This window comes from Cajanus cajan, chromosome 11 (assembly GCF_000230855.2).
Source record: "Cajanus cajan strain Asha chromosome 11, NIPB_CcT2T_4, whole genome shotgun sequence".
Lineage (NCBI taxonomy): Eukaryota > Viridiplantae > Streptophyta > Magnoliopsida > Fabales > Fabaceae > Cajanus > Cajanus cajan.
This window is the reverse complement of record NC_138527.1, coordinates 28,368,754-28,391,904: the sequence shown is the minus strand read 5'-3', so window position 1 is coordinate 28,391,904 and position 23,151 is coordinate 28,368,754. Positions and strand designations below refer to the sequence as shown.

The 23,151-nt window shown below is 32.0% G+C and overlaps 1 pseudogene; it reads right to left on the bottom strand.

Moving 5' to 3' along the window:
* The window catches only part of LOC145953491 (disease resistance protein Roq1-like), a 30,465-nt pseudogene extending 21,341 nt beyond the window's left edge, over positions 1 to 9,124 (bottom strand).
* Positions 9,125 to 23,151: the final 14,027 nt, after the last annotated feature.

Below are 23,151 nucleotides of genomic sequence, written 5' to 3'. Positions count from 1 at the left end.
GTGTGCGTGCATGCATGCGTGCATACGTGAATGCGTGCGTGCATGCTTGCGTGCGTGCGTATGTGTGTGCGTGCGCGTGCGCGTGTGCATGCGTGTGTGTGCGCATGTGTGCGTGCGTGTGTGCGTGTGCGTGTGTGTGTGCGCGCGCGTGTGTAGTCCTATCAACTAGTAAGAAATTTATTTCAACTTAATCAATTCTCTCGGGTTTGAATTTATAGATATATAGCTGTGTTAAATATTTAGAGAAAAAAATGTGACCCCTAAAAAATATCATTTTTCCCCTTTATATTTAACTAAAAATTGTAAAGACTTAATTTGTTTTAATAATTTGAACGACTAGACTTCATTTTTGTCAAAGACTTAAATTTCTGCAAAATGCATAATAACCGAGTTACTAATTTATGATATTTCAAATGGACTTATTTAGTATACACATCGACATAGTTAACTACTATAATAGCCTCATCAGTTGATTCTTGAATGTAAACAAACTCATAGACAAGTCCAATATGGCAAGTTTCTTTGGATCACATTCTGCAAGCACTAATGATTCAAGATATCCACACCGTTTTACCAGTCTTAAACTTTTGGGGGAGAGTGTCGAATCCTCTAGAAAAGTAAGCATTTTCTACCACTAATATTTCACTACTAGAATTTTTTTTATTACATGCGACTTTTCCTGTGAATTTTTCATAAAAATTTGCAAGAAACGTTGTTCCTGTAAATTTTCCTACAAAATTTTATCTGCAGGCAATACCTTCGTAGAAAATATATTTTTTGCGAATTTTAAAATTCACAGGAAATTTTCCTGCGAAATTTCTTGCGAAAAAAATTCGCAGGAAAGTTTCCTGCAAAAAAAAATTTGCAGAAAAGTTTCCTGCAAAAAAAAAAATTTGCAAGAAAATTCGCAGGAAAGTTTCCTGCGAATTTTTTCGCAAGAAATATTGCAGGAATATTTTTTACAAAAAAAATAAAGAAATTACTATAAATTCTATTAATAATTTTTTTACTTTTAAATGTTCAAAATGAATTCATCCGAAACATTTGTTTCCATGCCTCCAACATGTGATACATAATCTTTTAAATTCTAAGATGATAGATTATAAGCTTAACACTCAACCATATAAATCAACTTGTAAGGTAAGTGTTGTCCCAACTTATATATTCTTTAATTGTTTTATTTTCAATCGATGTGGACTTGAAGTGTTTTTAAAATATTAAACTTATAAATTTAAATATATATATTTTTTATTTTTCATGCGGATTAAAATTTGCAGGAAAATCCCTAGGAAAAGTTACTTGCAAAATTTTTCTACCATTTAGTAAACATTACTTGCGAATTTATTTTTGCAAGAAAATCTGCAAGAAACAAAATAAAATTCTTACAATATTTTCTGCAAATTTTTATCATGGAAAAAAATTTCTATGATTATTAAAACTGTAGCAAAATTTGTAAGAAATATCTGTAAATTATTTTTCGCAGATAAATTCGCAAAAAAATTTCTGCGAATATTTTTTTGCAGGAAAATTCGCAAAAAATTTCTGCAAATATTTTTTTGCAAGAAAATTCGCAAAAAAATTATACGAATATTTCTTTGCAGGAAAATTTGCAAGAAAATGACACTTTTCTAGTAGTGTTTTAAGGATTTCCATTTTCTTCAATGTGTTTCTATCCCAATGCACATTTTTTGCCTTTGGGCAAGTTAAGCACGATGATATCCGTTTTATTGGATCCCTTAAAGACAAAAGAATTAAATTAGGATAAAGCTCGCAAATTATAAAATATATTAACTTCAATTTTAATTACAAGCAACAATCGTTAGTTTTTGAAGTTATTTAGGGTTAAATTTCTTTTATACCCTATATTTATTGTTAATTTTATTTCTTATATATATATATATTTACTTATAATTAACAATAAATATAAAAATCATTTAATATAAAAGATATATTTGAATTAAACTTAAATTTATGGTAGAATTAATTAAAAGTAATTATATTAATTATTTCCTTTTTATCTTGATGATTTGCCATACATTACTTTAATTTAATTAGGATCGGAGGTAGTAAGCACGGATGAATTTTGTCAACGTAAAATATTAATGTACAATCTACAATGTTAACAATAAGGTCTTACACTTTGCATTTGTCTAAAAAGGAAAAAATGGAGAATCAAAGGGACAAATTAGCTATGCACAATGCACATACCTTATTGTGTCTGAAAACACAAGGAATATCTTTAGAGAACCATAATCTATTGCATTCTGTAACAAGTCCCACATCGGGGAGGTCTCCTTACCAAAGAGACCTTATAAGGCGGGAGGTTCTCCAACCTCTTGGGCCGGCTATTGAGGAATGGTTCCCCTCCTTAGCCTTATGCTCGTTACAATTGGTGCTTTCGTTGAGAGCCAGCCAAATCGATAAGGGCTACCCACGGAGGGTTCTGACCATCGGAGGGTTCTGACCAGCAAAAGGCCGAGTGAAGTACCGTGGAGTGCAGCCTTCGAAGACGCTGGCTTTCGAAGGGGGTGGTAATGTAACAAGTCCCACATTGGGGAGGTCTCCTTACCAAAGAGACCTTATAAGGCGGGAGGTTCTCCAACCTCTTGGGCCGGCTTTTGACGAATGGTTCCCCTCCTTAGCCTTATGCTCGTTACACACTCACCAAGCTTTGAAGGTGATTCTTGCCTCACAATTTCTTTATCCATATTCTCAATAAGATTATGCTTTCTTACACAACACTGAACAAGTTCTATCAAACACTTATCCATCAACACCTGGATAACATAGTCAAGGGTGAAGCCAAGACCATTATGTAGTATGCCTATGTTATCTCTTAGTCTGTGACCTTTAAAAAAGAAAGCAATGTCTAAAAAAATTCCCTTGTGAAATTCCTTTAAGCCATCGTAGCTTACTCTCCTTAACATTTTCACGACGAATTCCTACATAAGCATCTAAATGCTGACTTCCATTCCGACATCGTTTTATCAAATATATCGGAAGATTCAGAATCTATTATTGTCGGATATAATGGAATGTTAGGAAGGGTGTCAGGAAGTCCCACATCGGTTGTAGGCTGCACCTCCTTCCCTTACTCTTCTTATAAATAGAAGTGTAAGGTGAAGGTTTTATATGCACCTATTTCTTGTATCCTCCTTGTATTTAAGAGAGGGTGTTGAAATTTCTTCTACCTAGTAAAATATTTTTCTTGGTCTTGCCCTTGTGTGTGAGATATAGTTAAATAATTTTATTTTTCTCTTCTCTTATTTTAGTTGTGTGAGCACATTTTTATTACTCTGGTACCTAACAGTGGTATCAGAGCCCATTGGTTGTTGTTATTCTGCTGCATGTATATTAGTATAGTGTCAGAGAAAGTTCTAGTATGTTTTGTGGTTGCAGTAATATCTGATCTGCCACATCAGAAAGAATTATTCTTGCTACTGGGTGACATTGTGATAGTGCGTATCTAGGGAAGGTTCTGGGTAAGGAAAGACTTGGTACTTAAGTGTGTCTATCTGAGACCCACATCTCTTTCCTGGGAACTTACCTAGTGTACTGGCTCACAAATTACTCAAATTACTATTCTAGTAGGCGATACTATACATAATAGAAATTGTGTAAGTCGGTTCAAGAGTGAAACCATGACAACAAAATTTGAGATAGAGAAGTTCAACGGGAACAATTTTTCCCCGTGGAAATTGAAGATAAGGGCAATCTTGAGAAAAGACAATTGCCTAGATGCAATTGGAGTTAGACGTACAGATATGTCCGATGAAAAGTGGAAAGAGATGGATGACAATGCTGTTGCCAATTTGCATTTAGCAATGGCTGATTCAGTTTTGTCTAGCATAGCAGAGAAGAAGACTGCAAAGGAGATTTGGGATACCTTAATCAAATTGTACGAGGTCAAGTCACTACATACAAGGATATTCTTGAAGAGAAAACTCTATACTCTTCGGATGAGTGAGTCCACGCCAGTGACGGAACACATCAACAATCTGAACACTTTGTTTGCCCAGCTCACAGCGTCAGATTTCAACATAGTTGAAAATGAACGTGCAAAGCTTCTACTTCAGAGTTTACCAGATTCGTATGATCAACTCATCATCAACATTACAAATAACAACATTGTCGGTCGTCTATCCTTTGATGATGTTGCCGGAACAATTCTTGAAGAAGAGTCCAGGAGAAAGAATAAGGAAGACAGGCTGGAAAGTTCGAAGCAAGCAGAAGCTTTGACGATGATGAGAGGAAGATCAAGGGAATAGGGTTCCAGTGGGAGTCAGAATCATGGTAGGTCAAAGTCTCGAGGTAGAAAAAATTTTAAATGCTACAATTGTGGCATGAGAGGGCACTTGAAAAAGGATTGTTGGCACAAGAAGAGTGGAGGGAAGAACTTTGAAGCATCAAGCTCCCAAGGTTGTGTTGCACAAACTTCTGATGATGGAGAAATCTTGTATAGTGAAGCAGAACTTAATTCTAAAGGCAGAAAACAACTTTCTGATGCCTGGATAGTAGATTCAGGCGCGACATGGCATATGACTTCACACCGAGACTGGTTTCACACTTATGAACCTATCTTAGAAAGGTCTGTGTTCATGGGGAATGATCATGCCTTAGAAATTGCAGGAATTGGTACCATCAAAATCAAAATTCATGATGGTACAATACACTCGCTTCAAGGGGTTCGACATGTGAAGGGATTGAAAAAGAATCTCTTGTCTGTTGGGCAACTGGATGACCTTGGGTGTAAGATTCATGTTGAAGGAGGAATCTTGAAAATAGTGAAAGGCAACCTCGTAGTGATGAAAGCAGAGAAGATAGCAGTCAATCTATACATGCTTTTGGGAGATACGTTGCAAGAAGCCGACGCATCAGTTGCAACAATAAAAGAAGAAGCAACGATGATGTGGCATTACAAACTCGGACACATGTCAGAACGAGGCTTGAAAATTCTTGCTGATCAGAATCTCCTGTCTGGGCTCAAAACTGTTAACTTACCATTTTGTGAGCACTGTACGATTAGTAAGTAGCATAGATTGAAGTTTGCTAAAGTGACTGCTAGGAGCAAGCACATACTTGACTTGATCCATTCTGATGTCTGGGAATCACCAGAAATTTCCATGGGAGGAGCAAAATATTTTGTATCATTCATTGATGATTACTCCCGGAGATTGTGGGTGTACCCAATCAAGAAGAAGTCAGATGTGTTCCCAGTATTCAAGGAATTTAAAGCACAAGTGGAACTTGATACTGGAAAAAGGATTAAGTGCTTGAGGACAGATAATGGAGGAGAATATACAGATGGTGATTTTCTGGCATTCTGCAAGCAAGAGGGTATTAAGAGGCAATTTACAGTTGCTCATACACCTCAGCAGAATGGGGTAGCAGAGCGGATGAATTGAACTCTTCTAGAAAGGACAAGAGCTATGTTGAGAACTGTAGGATTAGCCAAGTCTTTCTGGGCAGAAGCAGTCAAAACTGCTTGTTATTTGATCAATTGCTCACCATCAACAGCAATTGGTTTAAAGACACTAATTGAAATGTGGGAAGGAAAACCAGCTGACTATTCTTCTCTACATGTATTTGGTTGTCCTGTGTACGTGATGTACAACTCCCAAGAAAGATCAAAGCTGGACCCAAAATCTAGGAAATGTATATTCTTGGGTTATGCTGACAATGTTAAGGGGTATCGCTTGTGGGATCCCACTGCCCACAAGATTGTTGTTAGCAGGGATGTAGTCTTTGCAGAAAATTTGCAAAGAGAGGAGAAAGATGATAGCATACCAATAGACACTACTTCAGTACAGATAGAAGGAAAGTCTAAAGATAATAATTCTTCTGAAGCAGAACCAGAGCACGATGAACAAGAACCAAATGAGGACAATGATGGAGATGTTCGACGAACAACACGTTAGACGAAGAAACCATCTTGGCACTCAGACTATGTTATGGCAAGCCATGATGCGTACTGTCTCTTAACTGAAGAAGGAGAACCATCAACCTTTCAAGAGGCGTTGAGGAGTTCTGATGTTTCTCAGTGGATGGCAGCAATGCATGAAGAAATTGAAGCCTTACATAGGAACAAGACACGGGAACTTGTTGAGCTTCCAAAAGGACGAAAAGCCATTGGAAACAAATGGGTATACAAAATCAACTTAGATGGCGATGATCAAGTGGAACGATATCGTGCAAGATTGGTGGTCAAAGGATATGCTCAGAAAGAAGGAATGGATTTTAACGAGATCTTCTCGCCAGTTGTTAGACTTACCACTATCAGAGTAGTGCTAGCAATGTGTGCTGCAGAAGATTTACATCTTGAACAACTAGATGTAAAGACTACTTTTCTTCATGGAGAACTTGAAGAAGAGATATATATGCTCCAACCAGAAGGTTTTGAAGAGCAAGGCAAAGGAAACTTGGTTTGTAGGTTGACCAAATCTCTATACGGTTTAAAGCAGGCGCCAAGGTGTTGGTATAAGAGATTTGATTCCTTCATTATTATCCTTAAATACAATAGACTACGTTCAGACCATTGTACCTACTACAAGAGGTTTGAGGAAAATGATTTCATCATTTTGCTGTTGTATGTGGATGACATGTTGGTGGTAGGCTCCAACAAAGTTCGAGTCCAAGAATTGAAGGCAAAATTGGCTAGGGAGTTTGATATGAAGGACTTGGGACCAGCAAACAAGATTTTAGGGATGCAAATTCACCGAGACAGAAAAAACAGGAAGATTTGGCTTTCACAAAAGAATTATTTTCAAAAGATCTTGCGGCGCTTCAACATGCAAGATTGCAAGCCAATTTCAACCCCACTTCCTGTTAATTGCAAATTATCCTCAAGTATGTGTCCTAGCAATGAAGCAGAGAGGATGGAAATGTCTCAGGTTCCCTATGCATCAGCAGTGGGAAGCCTAATGTATGCCATGATTTGTACAAGACCAGACATTGCACATGCAGTGGGAGCGGTTAGTAGATTTATGGCAAATCCTGGTAGAGAGCATTGGAATGTTGTTAAGAGGATCCTTAGATACATTAAAGAGACCTCAGATCTTGCACTATGTTTTGAAGGATCGGAGTTTCTTGTCAGAGGTTATGTTGACTCAGATTATGCAGGTGATCTTGATAGAAGAAAATCTACTACTGGCTATGTGTTTAAAATTGCAGGCGAAGTGGTAAGCTGGTTGTCTAAATTACAGACTGTTGTAGCTTTATCCACTACAGAAGCTGAATACATGGCAGCTACTGAAGCATGCAAGGAAGCAATTTGGATTCAAAGGTTATTGGAAGAACTCGGGCACAAGCAGGAGAAAATTACTGTGTATTGTGATAGTCAGAGTGCCTTGCACATTGCAAGGAATCCAGCCTTTCATTCCAGGACAAAGCACATAGGAGTTCAATATCACTTTGTTCGAGAAGTAGTAGAAAAAGGAAATGTAGATATGAAAAAGATTTCTACCAAAGATAACCTAGCAGATGTTATGACAAAGCCTGTCATTACTGATAAGTTTGTATGGAGTAGATCCTCTTATGGTCTATCAGAAACATAGAAAGCAAGGAATTAAAAGAAAGAAAATATTGTGAAGATATGATTGATTCAATCAAATCTTCAAGTGGAAGAATTGTTAGGAAGGGTGTCAGGAAGTCCCACATCGGTTGTGGACTGCACCTCCTTCCCTTACTCTTCTTATAAATAGAAGTGTAAGGTGAAGGTTTTATATGTACCCATTTCTTGTATCCTCCTTGTATTTAAGAGATGGTGTTGAAGTTTCTTCCACCTAGTAAAATATTTTTCTTGGTCTTGCCCTTGTGCGTGAGATATAGTTAAATAATTTTATTTTTCTCTTCTCTTATTTTAGTTGTGTGAGCACATTTTTATTACTCTGGTACCTAACATGGAAGGCCATTAGAATGCAGTATTACTCTCTCTGAAATGTTCAAATAACTAGAACTACCGTGTTTTCTTCTTGAAGCATTCCAGTTGAACAATTCAAGGGCTTCTTCATTATTTAATCCTTCTACTTCATAAGCTCTTTCAACACCATAAGCATGTAGCAAATGTATGTCTCTAGTTGTTATAATAATTTTTCTGCCAGAACCAAAAGCAACTCCACCTACAAGTACTTTTAATTGCTCAAATTTGTCAACATCATCCAAGATCAAAAGAGATTTCTTTTTTTTACATATCCCACTTTTAATTATTGGAATTCTTTTCTTTACATTCCCCAACTTATTGTATTTCTTCCCAACTATATCAGAAAGAAGTGTCTCATGAAGTTTTATTAGCCCATGCTTAACTGAATTTTTCTAATTTCAGCAAGAAAAAAAGAGACCTTCAAGTATCAGAAATCAAAGTGTACATTGGACATGCAAGTGTTGTTTTTCCAATTCCACCTATTTCATAGATCCCTACCATTGTGAACTCCATCATTTGACTCAACATCAAGAACCTTGTGCACACGAGACTCTAAGCCAACTGGGTAATTAGCAACATATAAAGGGATACTTTTATAGACCTTTTGAATGATCACTCGAATGAATTTATATTTGTACCTGCCCAAGTGCAATGAATGATGTGAGTCGTTAAAATTATAATATACTGCAAAAAAAATTAATAATAAAATTTATAGGAAAATAAGGGTGATCTACACACCTTTGTTTAAAACGCCGACCAGATAGACTAGCAGCATCTCTCAAAGCTAACCTCCACTTTTTCTTTTCATGCTCATCTAGTGCGTCGACATAAATTCCTTTCTGATTGCGCTCATCAAATGGATCCACTTGATAAAAGAACAAGCCAAACCAACCTGCCTTTATTTTTCAAGCACTCCATGATCTCCACAAGTACTTGTACACAAAATGTCGATGATGCATAGTTTTCTGAAAATATCATAATGGAAATCCTTGACTCTTGAATTGCCTTCATAACAGCTGGTGTGATTTCTTCTCCCTTCCTCAGTTCTTGATCTTCCATGAAGGTGTTGACTCCCTTTTCACCCTGAACATGATAAAGGTTTCCATTAAAACTGGTGTGGGTATCTTCTCCTTGAAAACTGAGGAAAACATCATAAGTCCAATCATAGGCAAAGGAAGAGGACGACGACGAAGCAGGTTTAGCCATGGTAACTGCAGCAATGATTCTTGAGATGATTGAGCAAGCAGCAACAGAATTATTTATTTTGCCTAGTTTTCTAAGCAAGGGGATGGAGCATCTGAAGTAATAGAGCTGCAGCTTTAGACCTCTTGAATGATCACTCGAATGAATTTATATTTGTACCTGCCCAAGTGCAAATTAACTAACGAAAATACCAACAAAGAACAAATAGCGGACATGTTAAACATTTTCTTATTGAAATGTTAGTGGCTGGCTTAACGAAATACATTTAGTAATTAACGAAACAAAGCATGCTCTAAATTTAAAAAAATTCTTACAAATTCATATACAATTTAGCAATTACCTGCGGATAATTAACCTTTTGCATATGATATTTTTATTATAGTTTTCTTATACCCAACACCACTGACTGTAACGATAATACCTTATGTATCCTTTTTATTTCGTAGACACATTCCGTCCTATTATAAATTGTTTAGATACCACTTGTTTGCACTTGGCAGTATCAAATGTCAAACAGCAAAACACCATTCTACAGTGGATTACTTCACATTTAACCAACAATGAAAGACCAATTTTTGTATTTCTTTTTATGTATTATTTTTTTATTTATTTGGCTTTTATTAGTATCATATTGTATATTAGCTTTGATTTGTTCTAATGAATTATTTTGTTGATCTTAGTTGTAAATTTTAGTTAATTTTTTTAATTTCTTTTTTCTATTTTGACATTGTTTCTTGTGCAGACTATATCTAGAGCTCTCGACATCGAATTTAGACATTCTTAGTATTCCTAGAAAGACAAGAGAGAGTTCTACAACTTCTTTGTCGGGAACAAAGGCCAATTTGAATGTTAAGTGACCTAAAAATGCGTTATAAAGTTACATTCCTGCATAATATTTTCTTTTTATTTTTTTGAATATAATGTCCAGATTTGTTTAGTGATGTGATTAGTTGATTTGTTGGCTTGAGCCTTGTAAATATTCTGATTAAGTCCACTATATTTCTCTATTAATAGGTATTATGAGACTTGTTATATACATGTTATATACATTTTTCATATTTTAGAGTTGTATCTTCTATAAGTTTATCTAAATTCTCTCTCTCTCTCTCTCTCAGCATTTACTCTTTACACTTTTCTATACAAAGAAATTGTAGTGTCTTGATGAAGATGTGTGGCTAATCCGTTCATCTGATTTGAGGTTTCATAAATTATGGTAAATTTCAACTTCCTTATGTATTTTTACCATATGAATTCTTTTTATCTTCTTCTTTAGTTTAGATCCATTTTTCATTCTTCGTGGTTATGAATTTTCTTTTAATAGAGCAAAATCAAATTTTAAGATTAATTTTTGATCTAGATTCAGATTTAGATTTAGATCTAAAATAACCTAAGTCGCTTAAATTAACCGTTCACGTTGTGAATTTTACAAAAATTGTGAGATCACTATAGCATTTCACATTTTTATGAAATTCAAAAGATCTAGATTTAGATCTACATTTGAATTATGTTTATGTTGATTTAGGTTGATTGAATTTGGATTATAATTTAAGTCATGAAAATTTTATCATAACAGTTGGAATCTTGAATCGATGTAAATTTTGATTGAATTTTTAGTTTGTATTTGTAATATTCTAAATTCTCTTTGCTGATCTTAAAAGTCCCCTTTCTAATTGCGTAATAATTTTAGATCTTATTGGTTTATGTTTTCGAGTAAAATGACCTAGGTTGTTCTCTATATTATAATTCTTTAGGAGAAAAATTTAGTAATTTTTGATAATGAATCAACAACGCTATCAAAATGGAGCTATTATTGGGGACACAAGTCATTGTATCTTGATTTTATCACACCTACTAACATTTTGTGAAATGGCTTTGGTATATACTAACCTTGATTCTAACTATTTTTGTTGAGTTTTGTGATTTTTTGTAATATTTGCTCATAGGTACTTTTCAGAGTTTTCACTTTAGGTTGAAATTTTTTATCCAAAAGTAAAATGTGATTATGAGCAAATTCACTCCTTTTGGTAGTAAATTGTATGTAAAATTGTCAAATTTCATTGTTTAGACTACTTTTTCATTTTTTTTAAATATTTTTGACATTTTTAAAGATCACCGAATAATTATATAAAATAGAAAATTTGATATTAAATGAGTTCTTGGTAGTCTTGCATTTTTTAAAATTCATTTGGTTTTGTTTTTGAATGTTATAGATTCTTTTTGTTAGATATTGACTTTATGATTGACTTTTCACTTTTCTAATGACTTTTATCACTTTATTTTGTTTAGCATTGTGAGTCTTGCTTTTGTTTTAAATTATGATTTTAGACTTGTTACTATTGTTAGATACTTATGGATTATGTTTTGACTAATAGTTGACCTCCTTAATCCAACAACAGTGGATGTTTAATCAATAAAAGAGCCTCCATTAGTATCCATTGTGCAACCTTTATTCTTAGAGCTTAAAATTGAATCTTCATTTGATATATGTTTAGAGAGTTTTCCTAGGATGTTATTACATAGTTGCATTGAAACTAACCTTGTGCTAAATTTTGAAAATTTACATTTTATGAAAATAAAAGGTATAGGTTTAGAACACTTAGTATCTACTAGAGTCATGGAGGTTGTTAAGAGAGATATTCATGTTTTTGTTTCTATACCTTACCTCGTACCTATGTGAGAAAAGAATTCTTTAGTTGGAGATGCATGTTTTTAAAAGAAGAAGGTCATGTTGGATTTCCACAAAGTAGCATTGTCATTGTCCAAACATCTAAAGTGGAGGAGTAAATGAACACTACAAGAAAAATGCTAATTTTCGACGGAAAAGAGCAAATTTCCGACAGCTTTTGCCTTTTCTGACGGATTTAAATTCGTCAGAAAAAGTGGCATCGGAAAAAAAAATCCGTCGAAAATAATTTAATCTGTTAGAAATTTCTGATGAAAAATTCTGTCAGAAAATTTAGTCTGAAAATTTTGTCAGAAAATTCTGTCAAAAAATTTCGTTAGAAATTTCTGACAAAATTTTCTATCAAAAATTTTTGACAGAATTTTCTGTCAAAAATTATATATTTTTTTTAATTTTATAAAATTATTAATGTAACCGTCTTCATATTTGGCCTCTCAAGGGTTCTACTTCACGATATTTCACTTTTTAGCGTGTTTTATCCTTACTTGCGCAATTTCTAGGAAACTTTCTAGAAGGTCACCCATCCCAATACTACTCCAGGTCAAGCACGCTTAACTGTGAAGTTCTAATGAGTAAGCTACCGAAATGTATATGTATGTTATCAGTATAACGTACAAATTAATTCATTTAAGTCATCCTCAAATATACAATCTCATACTTGTACTATAATAATAATATATAATAATTTTATATTATGAATAACAATAATAATAATAATATATTCAATTATTCTTTATTTATATGTACTTAATTTTATAATTAACATCTACTTATTTTTTTTAAAATTATAATTTAAATTATTTAATTTTATAATTTATAATGATAATATAATTTATAAAATTATAAATATTTATTTATTACATACTTATAAATTAAATTTTAACATTTTAAATAAATTATTAACTAATTTAATATATTTATTTACCTTAAATCAAACATATAAAATTCAAAAAAATGTATTTATCCTTGTTTTATTTTCTAATTATCAACCATTAATAAAATACTAACTTAAAATCTTATCTAATTATATCATAATATTCTCATATCAAATTTAAAACCAGATATTAGTTATACAAAAATATGAAGATCATATAGTAAATTATCAATAAGGTTTTAGTTAAATAATTTAAAATAATTAATATTTCAATTATATTGTTAATTAGCAAATAATTTATTCCAAAGCTAATTATTTTTTTTATATTAATTATTAGTAAAATTTAATAATTTTTAATTTAACAATTAATTGTATCGATGAAACTCAACACACACCATGAGTTATTGAGCGGAATAACTTTATCAAGAGTTATTTTGTAAGTTATCTTAAATCAAACATATAAAATTCAAAAAATGTATTTATCCTTGTTTTATTTTCTAATTATCAACCATTAATAAAATACTAACTTAAAATCTTATTTAATTATATCATAATATTTTCATATCAAATTTTAAACCAGTTCTTAATTTTTCGACAAATATAAATTTGTCAGAAATATTCTATCAATAATATAGCCTTTCCTACAAAAAAAAATTTCATCGAAAATATAAATTTTGATGTAATTTTGTTTAATAAGAAATCATCTTCAATTAATATAACATTTTGTATATATGATTTAAGAGTAAAGAATTTTCAATTTAACGGTTAAATTTACAAAATTCACATTTAATATAAAGTTATTGAGCGGTGTAATACTTAGGGCATCTCCCATGCAAACAATTCATTTGAGTTGCTTCATGCATTAAAAAATGAAAAAAGTGATCTCTAGTGTGCCATGTCAGTATTAAGCAACTCAAACACAAATTTACTCCAATGGTAAGAAACTTTAAGAAATTCAACTTTTAGAATTTTTTTCTCTAATCATTTATGAACCAAATTTAAATTTTTATTAAAAAGGATAATAGCACTATAATGAAAGAAAATAAATTACGAGAAAAAAATACACAATAAGTAGATATTAAAAATAAAATAAAGCAATAGTAAATACATAAACATTATACGAAATTAATTTTTATCATTATTATTTTTGAAACGTTCCCAAATATGTTCAATAAGATATGCTTGAAATCTGGCAAGGAACGGTGCTTGAGGAAGCAACTCTCTCTTCTTCAAGCAACTCATGTTGCCACGTCAGAATCCTCCAATGGCAAGAAACCGGGACTTGAGTTGTTGGGACAAGCAACTCCCATTAGAATATATATATATATATATATATATATATATATATATATATATATATATATATATAGGGAGCATATCAAGTGAGAAGAATTTATTATGAGAAGGTGAGAAGGTTAAAATATAACCCTTAGATTAATCAAGTGAGAGAAAATTTGGGATTTAATCAAGTGAGAGAAAATTAATCTAAGGGTTATATTTTAACCTTCTCACCTTCTCATAATAAATTCTTCTCACTTGATATGCTCCCATATATATATATATATGTGACTTTTACTAAGTATTATACTACTCAATAACTTTATATTAAATGTGAATTTTGTAAATCAAACCGTTAGATTGAAAGTTCATATATCTTAGATTGTACGTACAAAATTTTATATTAATTAATCCAAGATGATTTGATACTTTATTTCTATAAAAATAAAATTGATGTAAAATATGAACCAAATATTCATTTCAAAATACACTAAGATATGAATACTTTGATTACCTTCCAGTTGTTGTTCAATTTTAACAAAATTTGATATACATGTATAAAGTGATATGAACTTTCAATTTAACGATTAGATTTACAAAATTCACTGATAAGTGCTCAAATTGCATATTTTTATGCTTAATTTGACACTCTTTTTGGGAGAGATGTAAGTAATTTTGGTTGTATTTGACCCTTCAAATAGATGAACTAAGATTAATCTAAGGAGTTACAAGAGTGTAGTTCTTTGGCTGAAAATATTTCCTTTTTGTGTAGGTTTTGATGAAGTTGGAAATCCAAGGCTATAGCCCCAAAGCCAAAGCTCCAGCCATGAATCCTGAACCAAAAAGAAGTGTTCTAGAGAGTTAAGGCTATAGCTCTAGAGCCAAAGCTGCAGCCTCGAAACAAAGAGGTATTGCAGAGAGTTGAAGCTTTAGCCATGAAACCAGAGCTCCAGCCTTGGAACATTTTGGGCAGTCCAAAAATTCAGAGCTACAGCCCCCAATCTAGAGCTGCAGCCTTGGGTTAAAAATCCCAACTTTTACTTGGACAAGAGGTATTTTTAGGGAACGAAAGGAAGGAAAAAAAGGAGGGACCGAAACAAAACAAAAAGAAAAATAGAGAGAAAGATCACCCAGGAGAAGAGGAGAGCTTGAAGATTAGACTTGAAGATTGGCTTGCTTGGGAATGAGGATCCATCTTCATTTCTTCTCTTCTATTGTGTAATCTCATCTTGTTATTTGCTATGGCCGTCACCATGAGTGGCTAGTTTCTCTTGGGTTGGATTCAATGTAACTACTAACTCTATTTCTTCTTAGATCTATATGATATTCAGTTCTATTACTTGTGTTTGATTCTTCTCTTAATGCTTAATCCGGTTTGATCACCCGTTTTATGATTTTAGGTTTTTGAACTTTGTTGGGAAACATTTTCAGAACCCGAACTGAATCATTCACCTAATAATAATCTCTTGTTTTAGGAATAGACTTGATTTTATTAGCCATTTTGGTTCAAGTTATTGTCTTAATGCAAGGTGTTAATCTTAAATCATAGAGGAATCATGTTTAGGGTTAACCACCTTAGGGCTCAATTTTGAGGAATCTGGTTGAGCTAATTATTGAACATGGAAGTGATAGAAATGGAGTCATATTTATTTGATGAAGATTAAAAGAGTTAGAAAGTACATTTGAATCCAATCTCTTTCTCATATAAGGTTTTTTGTTACATTCATACTTTTGCTTTTAATTGCTCTAATTTAAACTTAAATCAATATTTTATTCATGTTCTCTGTAAACAAGAAAGGAAATTACTAGTATCCCCAAATCCCTGAGGACGATATCAAATTACTACAACAAAGCTTGGTCCGCTTGCCAAGAGTGAAAAATCCTTCACCATTCACATTTAATATAAAGTTATTGAGCGGCATAATACTTAGTAAAAGTTACACCAGTATAATGATAACCTCCTATATTATATATATATATATATATATATATATATACATATATGTAATTTTAAGCTTATTACTTCTAGAAAATAATTTTTTTTTCTTCTAAAATATAAAACTACTCTTTATGTTAAATAAATTAATATATGCACTAATTATTTAATAGAAAACTCATGAAACACACAAATATGAAAATATTCACACTTGAACTTGTTTACTATAATTTTAAAGAGAATATACTAACATCTCTAAGTAGTTTATATATATTTAAAAATAAATATTATTTATTTAAAATAATTGTTAAGATCAAAAATATTATTTTTAAAAGGTTTAAATATATTTTAGTCCCTATAAGATGGGTGATTTTGATTTTGGTCTTTGTAAATTTTTTTCTTTATTTTTCATCCTTGTAAGATTTATAAAGATCGTTTCGTACTTGTAAAATGAGTAAAATATTTTTCTTTGATTTTCATCCCTCTAAAATATAAATTCACTAGTTTAATTATTTTAAGATAGATAAATAATATTTATTTTAAAAAATTAAAAAAAAAATAGAGGTGTTAAATATCAATACGATAATAGTGCATAATTGTTGTAGGTGACACCTAAGATAATTATTTATCTTTTTTTTAAAAAAATAAAAAGTAGTTAAAAATGATTACATAAAAAATAAGAATTAAAAATAAAAATTACAATTTTAGAAAATGAAAATAAGAATTAAAAATAAAAATTACAATTTAAGATAGAGGTGTTAAATATTTATTTTAAAAAATTAAAAAAAAATAGAGGTGTTAAATATCAATACGATAATAGTGCATAATTGTTGTAGGTGACACCTAAGATAATTATTTATCTTTTTTTTTAAAAAAATAAAAAGTAGTTAAAAATGATTACATAAAAAATAAGAATTAAAAATAAAAATTACAATTTTAGAAAATGAAAATAAGAATTAAAAATAAGAAATTAAAAATAAGAATTAAAAACAAGAAATTTCTGACAGATTTATATTTTCGTCAGAAATTTTTGATGGAAATATAAATCCGTCAGAAATTTCTGATGGAATATTCTGTCAGAAATTTTCTGTCAAAAATTTCTGAAGGATTTATTTTTTTGTTGGAAATTTTTTATGGAATTTTTCATCAGAAAATTTCCGTCAAAAATTTCTGACAAAAATATCCGTCAGAAAATATAAATTTTCCTACGGATCCATATCCGTTGGAAATTTGCGTTTTTCTTATAGTGGAAGGAGAAAATGGAGGATCTTCCTTTGGTCAAATCATGAGAAATATCATGCAAATTAATTATCATCCTTTAATTTATTTTACGCTTATCTCTTTTATAGCATTTTATGCTTACATTGGAGACAATGCAAATTTCAAGTGTGGAGGAGGATGTGGAAGGTCTCTCCTAGCTCAAGCTACTATGAGGAAGTTTTATCCCATTTTTTATTTTAATGTGCATTATCTTTATTGTTGAATTTATTTTTTTACGTATGGACAATGTAAATTTTAAATGTGTGGGGAGTTGAGTTGATATTTAAAAAAAATTAAAAAAAATTGATAATTCTATTTTTTGTACTAATTTCTGCTTTTGTTTCTATTTTCTATTTCTATTTTTGTATTTTTCTTCTGTATTCTATTTCTATATTCTACTTTTGTTTTCTATTTCTTGTTTTGTATTTTATTTCTATACTCTGTTTCTATTTCTATTTTTGTATTAATTTTTGTTTATTGTTTGTTTTCTATTTTTGTTATAATTTCTCTTTTCTATATTTTTACTATTTCAGTTTTGTTGTTTTTGTATTTTTACTATTTCTATATATTTGTTGTTTTTGTTATAAAAAAATTTAATAAATACATAAATTTTTATACTTTCTTTTGAATTTCTAGATGTATGAATTATGAAAGTTGTTGCATAATTTTTTAGTTAATAGGTTAATACTTGATATAAGTCATTTTTAAATTTTTAGTATAGTAAGTTGTTTGAAAAATTAAAGTTTGATTCGTTAGTGATAAAATATTAATCTTGTGAGATTTTGTTCTTATTCTGCTGAATGGAATACATTACTCAATGTCATTTTTTTTCTTGTGTGATTGCACTCATGTTACTAGTTACTTTAGGTTTTGTCTTGACTATTTTTTATACCTCTTATTCACATGCATTAATAATATGATTTAGACCTTCTTTCTTATAAGCTACTAGCCAACATGACCTACCTTACATTTTTTCCTTTACCCCTTTTGAGCCTATATAACATTTTCTTTGATTTTGAAGCTCATTACAAGCCATAAAGTGAAAAACCATGATACACCATAACCTAAGTAATTAAAGGAGCTTTGTAATTATTTTGAGAATAAGTTCTAAATAAGTGTGAGAGTGTAACCCTAAAGGAATGGTTTTTGTATTGATGCTGTTGAGTTGTTTGGCATTAGCTTGAAAAAAAATAAAGAAAAAAAGGTTAAAACCAATATAGAAAAAGAAAACAAAGAAATAATGCATTTTAAAAAAGAAAAAAATAAATTAAAAAATTGTGGTTGAAATAACTGGAAAACCAAAGAAAACAAAAAGGATCCTATTTGGGGTATCTTTCATGCTTATTGAATTTATTTCCCATTGCTCTTCTTTTCTCTTTGGTTTATAGCTTAAAAAAATTCTCTTATCTCACCTTTACCATGGCCACATTACAACCTAAATAAAAGTCTTTTTAATCTTTAATTGTATGTGTTTGAAGTTGTGAAAATTAGGGACTTGTTAAAACATGGATGTGCTAGTTTTCATGATGTGTGAGTGTAATACAATCCTAAACACTTGAGAGTTGATTGTTATACACCATCTTATGAGGTTCTATCATTTTTAATCATTCTTTAAGTTGACTTATTTCTTGCTTGCTTTTAACGTCATTTATGTCTCATAAATTATCTATAGCCTTGATTCTAGGAATTATTATACTCTTTCTCTTTTTTTCTCTGTACATTGAAAATTTATTAAAAAATGTTGAAATTTTGTATTTACTTTCTTTTGAATTTTAAGTTTATTAGTGAGTTTTGTCTTGAAGTGCAAAAGAATAAGTGTAAAGATATTTGATAGACCAATTTTTATATATCTTTTTATGGATTGTTTTTGGTTTATTTGGCTTTTATTAGTATCATATTATGATATATTAGTTTTGATTTTTTCTAATGAGTCATTTTGGTTTTAGTTGTAAATTTTAGTTAATTTTTATAATTTTCCTATTTTGACATTGTTTCTCGTGCAGGCCATATCTAGAGCTCTTGACATCGGATTTGAATGTTCTTAGTGTCATTGGAAATATAAGAGAGAGTTCTATAACTTTTCTGTTGGGAGCAAAGGCTAGTTTGGACATTAAGTGACCCAAAATTGTGTTGTAAAATTACAACTTTGCACAATATTTTCTTTTTATTTTTAGAATGTAATGCTATAATTTGTTTAGTGATATAATTAATTGATTTAGTGAGTTGGACGTTGTAAATATTCTAATTAGGCTCACTATATTTCTCTATTAATAGGTATTGTGATACTTGTTATATAGATTTTATACTTATTTTCCATATTTTAGAATATTTCTTCTACAAGTTTATCTAAATTTTTTCTCTTAGAAAATTCTCTTTGCATTTTTCTACACAAAGGAATTGTAGCATCTTCATGAAGATGTGTGGCTAATCCTTTCATCCAATTTGAGGTTTTATGGATTATGTTAAAATTTGAGTTTCAAATCTATTTTTATCATATGAATTCTCTTCCTCTTCTTTTCTATTCTAAATCTATTTTTCATTTTTCATGATTATGAATTTTGTTTCAATAGATCTATATCAGATTTGAAGATTAATTTTGGTTGTAGATTTAAATTTAGATTTAAACATAAAATAACCTAAATCGCCTAAATCAATCATTCACTGTTCTTGAATTTCATGAAAATTGTGAGATCACGATTGCATTTCACGTTTTTATGAAATTTAATAGATCTAATTCACCGTTCTTGAATTTCATGAAAATTGTGAGATCACGATTACATTTCACGTTTTTATAAAATTTAATAGATCTAATTCACCGTTCTTGAATTTCATGAAAATTGTGAGATCACGATTGCATTTCATATTTTTATGAAATTTAATAGATCTAATTCACCGTTCTTAAATTTCATGACAATTGTGAGATCATGATTGCATTTCACGTTTTTATGAAATTTAATAGATCTAGATTTAGATTTTCGTTTAAATTATATTCATGTTGATTTAGGTTAATTGAATTTAGATTATAATTTGAATCGTAAAAATTTTATCGTGACGATTGAAATCTTAAATAGATGTAATTTTTAATTGAATTTTTTGTTTGTGTTTATAATAAAATTTTCTTTGCTATTTATAAAAAAATCTACTTTCTAATTATATGATAATTTTAGAGATTATTGGTTTGTATTTTTTAGAAAAATGACTTAAATTATTCTCTATATTACAATTCTTTAATAAAAATATAGTAATTCTTTTAATAGTGAATTGAAAACACTATCAAACAACAAAGGGAAAAATTAAATAAAAATAAAGGATTTGATAGACAAAAACTACCCTCACATCCAAACGCCCTTAGCTTGGTGCAAATCTAGGAAACTAATCAATCAACTAAACATAGGTAACAAACAACATAATACACAAAAATACTGAGTAAACTCTTGTACAATTTTTATCACAAATATGGATTTAACAGAAGGAATGGATGGAAGCATAGAAGTAACTTAAAATGTGATCTAAGAAAGGAAAGAGTCTCAGATAGAGAATCAGAAGGGACCACATTGATACTTCCCAAGCCTTTCAATGCTTAGTTAACCTGTATCTTGTTGGATAATCTTAAATTTCTAGAGATATCCGAGATATCCGAGATATTCGAGATATCCAAGATATCCGGGATATCCGATTTAGTTATCTGGAATTATTTGATTTTGAGTTATTTGGTTTCAGATTAGATAAGATAGTTTTTTTTGGTAAGTTTTGATTTGATAAGATATTTTATTATCTTCTTGTTAATTCAGTATGTTGTACAATGGCTATTTAAAGGCCATCTCTTATTCAATAAAAATTACAGTGAGTTGCTACGATCACCCACAATTTTAGTGTTACTCGTCTCTCTTAGTTTTTCTACAAATTGGTATCAGAGCTATATGCTCTGAGTGCCGAGTGTGAGAGGAAAACAGTGTGCGCCTGTGAAGGGGGAAGAAAGAAGAAAGAGAGAGTAATGGCAAAGGTTGTGAATGGAATGACCGTACCACAACTGTCAAAGAAAACCAATTATGATAATTGGTGTTTACAAATGAAGACCCTGTTGGGTTCCCAAAGTCTATGGGACATAGTGGAGAAGGGGTTCCAAGAACCCGAGGAGGACGAAGACCAATCTGTGGCTCAGATTGCCACATTGGAAAAGACACGAGTGAAGGACAAATCGGCTTTGTATTTTTTGTACAATGCCGTGGATGAGTCAGGTTTCGAGAAGATTGCAAACGCTGCATCTTCAAAGGAAGCATGGAAGATCTTAGAGGTTGCGCACAGAGGTAACCACCGTGTCAGACAGATCCGACTTCAAACTCTCCGAGGAGAGTTTGAGAGTTTGAAGATGGAGGATAAGGAACAAGTATCCGAGTACATAACTCGGGTGGAGAAGGTGGCTAACCAACTAGGAAGGAATGGGGAGCCAATGCCAGCAAGTAGAATTGTGGAGAAAATCTTGAGATCATTAACAGATGATTTCGAGAGTATTGCATGCGTAATTGAGGAGTCAAAGGACTTGTCAGTTCTCTCAGTGGAAGAGCTCGCTGGGTCACTCGAAGCCCACGAAAAAAGGAGGAGGAAGATGAAGAATACTCTTGATCAAGCATTACAGGCGCAACTTGATTTGAATGAAACTCGGAACACTCAGGGCCGAAGATCAGGAGGACAAGGACGAGGTGATCATGGAGGACGAGGCAAAGGACGAGGTGATCATGGAGGTGATCAAGGACGAGGTCGAGGACGAGGTGACCATGGAGGTGGACAAGGACGAGGTGATCGTAGCCAAGGAAGTCAGCCAAGGTTCGAGGTGGAATGTTATAAGTGTGGCAAACTCGGCCACTACGCAAAGGAATGCAGATCGGCAAATTGCTACAACTGTGGCAAATACGGTCACATAGCAAAGTATTGCCGAGCTAAAAGCCGAAGTGAAGAAAAAGGGAAGAATCTTCTCACAGAAGAAGAGGACGAGGAAGCAGGAATTTTGATGATGACGCAGAGCTCGGAGACCAAGCTACGTCCGAGTTGTGCCTCCGAGGTCCAGCTAAACTTGAGTTGCGTCGAGAGATCAACAATTGAGCCTCCAAGCTCATATGAGAAGTCAGAAGCCGAGCTTGATTCGAGTTGCCTAAACAACTCGATCTGGTATTTGGACACTGGAGCGAGCAATCATATGTGTGGAGAAGAAAGTTTCTTCAATGAACTCATCAAGGTAAAGGCTGGATTCGTGTCATTTGGGGATGATTCCAAGGTGGCGGTAAAAGGGCGTGGAACCATCAAGTTTATACAGAAGGATGGACGAGTTGGAGAAATAAGGAATGCCTACTACGTTCCCGAACTTAAGAGCAACATCTTAAGCATGGGGCAGATGATGGAGAAAGGCAACTCGGTTCTGATGAAGGATCGAGTGCTTTATTTGAAGGACAAGCATGATCGTTTGATAGCCCGAGTGGAGATGAAAAAGAATAGGATGTATAAACTGGAGCTGAACATCCTTCAAAATAAGTGCTTGAAGCTGGACGTGAAGGATGAAGCCATGATGTGGCATTTTCGTTTTGGGCATTTAAACTTTGGAGGCTTGGCCGAGCTATCAAGGAAGGAGTTGGTACTCGGACTACGTGGTGTTGAGTTTGACAAGAAGTTTTGTGAAGCGTGTGTACTTGGAAAGCATACAAGGACAAGTTTTCCGAGCTCGTCCGAGCACAAAGCGAAGGAGCAACTTGGGCTGATACACACTGACTTGTGTGGACCAATCTCTCCAGCATCTTTCAGTGGTAAGAAATATTTCATCTCTTTCATAGATGATTTCTCTCGAAAGACCTGGGTATATTTTTTGCAAGAAAAATCAAAGGCATTTGAAGCTTTTAAGAAGTTTAAAGTCATGGTGGAGAAAGAGACTAACAAGCAAATTAAAGCTTTGAGGTCGGACAGAGGTGGAGAATTCACATCGGCAGAGTTTATGGAATACTGTGAAGAGC